Source organism: Elgaria multicarinata, chromosome 11 (assembly GCF_023053635.1).
Source record: "Elgaria multicarinata webbii isolate HBS135686 ecotype San Diego chromosome 11, rElgMul1.1.pri, whole genome shotgun sequence".
Classification (NCBI taxonomy): domain Eukaryota; kingdom Metazoa; phylum Chordata; class Lepidosauria; order Squamata; family Anguidae; genus Elgaria; species Elgaria multicarinata.
The window spans coordinates 32,154,243-32,158,514 of NC_086181.1; positions in this window are offsets into that span (position 1 = coordinate 32,154,243).

Sequence of the window (4,272 nt, forward strand, 5' to 3'; positions counted from 1 at the left end):
ATCCCATGACAATGGATCGTGTAGAGAAGAACGAAAATAATTTTATGGTTGGGGGTCACCACAACATGAGGAACTGTATTAAAGGGTCGCGGCATTAGGAAGGTTGAGAACCACTGGTCTAGATGGATGTGAAGATGTTACTTTCCTGTAAACCAGTGCTGGAGAACATGTAGCCATGGTTCTGGAAGTTGCATTCAAACAACATCTGGAGGGCCACACGTCCACCATTCCTGATGGGAGAGTGAACGCTTGTGTGAGCTTGGGCCCAGTGCCAGCGCAACCCCCCTTCCCCGCATTTAGCACAAGAGAACCTAGGTGTGTACAGGTGGGGTTGGAGCTCCTGCAAAAAGGCAGTGTGGTGTAGTGGTTACAGTGTTGACCTAGGACTTAGGAAACCCAGGTTCTTGGGCCCACTCAGCCAAGAGTGGGCCCAATGCAGTGGATTCCTGCATTGAGCAGGGGGTTGGACTCGATGGCCTTGTAGGCCCCTTCCAACTCTGCTTTTCTATGATTCTATGAAGATAACTGGATGACTTTGAGCCAGTCACTGACTTTCAGCCTCACGTACATCACAGGGTTGTTCTGAAGATAAAATGGAGAGGAAGAGGATCCCATAAATTGCCTTGGGTTCCTTGCAAGAGGAAAAAAAAAGTGGGTCATAAATGAAGGGTGACCATATGGAGAGGAGGACAGGGCTCCTGTATCTTTAACAGTTGTCTAGAAAAGGGAATTTCAGCAGGTGTCACTTGTATGCATACAGCACCTGGTGAAATGCCCTCTTCATCCCAACAGTTAAAGCTGCAGGAACCCTGCCCTCTTTTGTATCTGGTCACTCTAGTAAATCTCTTTTGTATCTGGTCACTCCTGCAGCTTTAACTGTTGTGATGAAAAGGGCATTTCACCAGGGGCTGCATGCAGACAAATGACACCTACTAAAATTCCCTTTTCTATACAAGTGTCCCCCTTTCCATATGGTCACCCTATTACCCACTCCTGCAATAGAGCAGAGGGCTAGATGGGCCCAAGGCCTAACTCAGCGAAAAAATAATTTGCATGTAAGATTGACTGAACTTCTCACAAAACAGTAGCTTTCAATAAGTGACAAAATGAGCCTCCTCAAGGCAAGAAAATGGCTTCAGTGGTTCCCTATGTTTAACTGTGAGCAATTCACACAACCCTGTTGAGCTGTATTTGAAGGTCTGGTAAAATGTGGCAATTCAATTGCCTCCTATAAGCTTCTCCCCTCACCCCCGCCATAAAGTTCACCTCTTGCTTGGTGGCGTTACTGTATTCAAGGGGATTTCATTTCCGCTGAAAGATTCAGCAGTAGCTGCTAGACAACGTGACAACAGCGGCAGCACGGACAGGTTCAAGATTCCAGTTCCCCGGGACAGAAATAGATGGCTAGAGTGACCTTGTTAAATAAAGCTCCCTTGGGAGCAAAAAACGCCAGGAACCAGAGAAACTGGGGCATCAGAAAGAATTACAATGTGCAAAGTTGTTACAATGTAGACGTAATTACCTGAGGAAGGGAAGAAGTAGGAAAGATTTAAGTGTGAATGAACCTTGAATTTAGTTAGCAGCATGTTGTAAAAAATCGAAATTCTACTGCCCCCTGGTGGAAGTCTTCCCTGAACTGGGCCTTAATTGAGGTGAGGGAATTCTGAATTATTTTCATCAGTAGCTGAGAGCACAGAAAGAGGCACAAGGCTGAGGAAGAAAGGAAAAGTGCCAAGAGCTATACAGGCCTTCTATGGAGGACGGCGTGGACTGCATCCCTGCTTTCCTAGACTTCTGTGCTTAGAGAATTGGGTTTGCTGTGGTGACCCTACGGAAAGGAGGTCAGGGCTCCTCTAGCTTTAACAGTTGTCTAGAAAAGGGAATTTGAGCAGGTGTCATTTGTATGCATACAGCACTGGGTGAAATTCCCATTTATTTATTTATTTATTTATTTATTTATAGCATTTGTACAGCGCCCAATAGCCGAAGCTCTCTGGGCAGTTCACAACAGTTCATCCCAACAATTAAAGCTGCAGGAGCCCTGCCCTCTTTTGTAGCTGCTCACTCTAGTATAGCTAGCATTAAAGCTGCAGGAGCCCTGCCCTCTTTTGTAGCTGCTCACTCTAATATAGCTAGAGTGACCAGATTCAAAAGAGGACAGGGCTCCTGCAGCTTTAACTGTTGTGAAGAAGAAGGAATTTCACCAGGTGAAATGCATATAAATGACACCTGCTGAAATTCCCTTTTTGGTACAATTGTTAAAGATAACGGAGCCCTGTCCTCTTTTTGGTCTTTCCTTCTTCCTCTGTGCTCCAACCTCCAGAGCACACGAGGAGCGACACAGTCGTTTTCTTCAGCCTTGGCTTGCCTTCCTTTAATTCCTTGCAGCCAAGCCTTGACCCCTCCCACTTCCTGTCCCCACATCCTTCGTAGTTTCCTGTTGGAGACACCCCCTGTTGGCCATATTAATGTGGCAGGGTTGGTCTTCGCTCGCTGGTGCCATTGCAATGGGAGATGCAGCACTTCTTCTGCCGGTGTTGGCCTAGTGTTCCAAGCGAGCAGCCGCTGTGTTTGATATTTGGCCAGGGCCTCGGTTGCCCAAGAGAGGCTGGTCTCACAGAGTAACAAGACTGTTAGTTGATCTCTTCTTAACGTGTGTTTCTTTAAACCACTGGAAATGTATGTACGTATTTATTTATAATATCTGGGATAGCTCAGACGGTGTGGTCAGTGAGTTAGAGCCAGACATCCTGAAGAGTGAGGCTGAATGGGCCTTAAGAAGCATTGCTAATAACAAGGCAGCAGGAGACGACGGTATCCCAGCTGAACTGTTTAAAATATTGCAAGATGATGGCTGTCAAGGTGATGCATGCCATATGCCAGCAAATTTGGAAAACACAAGAATGGCCATCAGACTGGAAAAAATCAACTTATATCCCCATACCAAAAAGGGGAAACACTAAAGAATGTTCAAATTATCGGACAGTGGCACTTATTTCACATGCCAGTAAGGTAATGCTCAAGATCATGCAAGGTAGACTCCAGCAATTCATGGAATGGGAATTGCCGGATGTACAAGCTGGGTTTAGAAAAGGCAGAGGAACAAGAGACCAAATTGCTAATATCCGCTGGATAATGGAGAAAGCCAGGGAGTTCCAGAAGAACATCTATTTCTGTTTTATTGACTATTCTAAAGCCTTTGACTGTGTGGATCATAACAAACTGTGGCAAGTTCTTGGTGGTATGGGATACCAAGTCATCTTGTCTGCCTCCTGAGGAAACTGTATAACGAACAAGTAGCAACGGTAAGAACAGACCACGGAGCAACAGACTGGTTTAAGATTGGGAAAGGAGTACAGCAGGGTTGTATACTCTCACCTTACCTATTCAACTTGTATGCAGAACACATCATGCGATGTGCTGGGCTTGACAAATCCAAGGCTGGAGTTAAAATCGCAGGAAGAAACATTAACAATCTCAGATATGCAGATGACACCACTTTGATGGCTGAAAGCGAGGAGGAGCTGAGGAGCCTTATGACAAAGGTGAAAGAAGAAAGTGCAAAAGCTGGGTTGCAGTTAAACCTTAAAAAAAACAAGATTATGGCAACCAGCTTGATTGATAACTGGCAAATAGAGGGAGAAAACGTGGAGGCAGTGACAGACTTTGTATTTCTGGGCGCAAAGATTACTGCAGACGCTGACTGCAGACAGGAAATCAGAAGACGTTTACTTCTTGGGAGGACAGCAATGACAAATCTTGATAAAATAGTTAAGAGCAGAGACATCACACTGACAACAAAGGTCCGCATAGTTAAAGCAATGGTATTCCCCGTAGTAACCTATGGCTGCGAGAGCTGGACCATAAGAAAAGCTGAGCGAAGGAAGATAGATGCTTTTGAGCTGTGGTGTTGGAGGAAAATTCTGAGAGTGCCTTGGACTGCAAGAAGATCAAACCAGTCCATACTCCAGGAAATAAAGGCAGACTGCTCATTTGAGGGAATGGTATTAAAGGCAAAACTGAAGTACTTTGGCCACATAATGAGAAGACAGGATACCCTGGAGAAGAGGCTGATGCTAGGGAAAGTGGAAGGCAAAAGGAAGAGGGGCCGACCAAGGGCAAGATGGATGGATGATATTCTGGAGGTGACAGACTTGACCTTGGGGGAGCTAGGGGTGGCGCCAGCCGACAGAAAGCTCTGGCGTGGGCTGGTCCATGAAATCACGAAGAGTTGGAAGCGACTGAACGAATAAACAACAAATTTATTTTTTA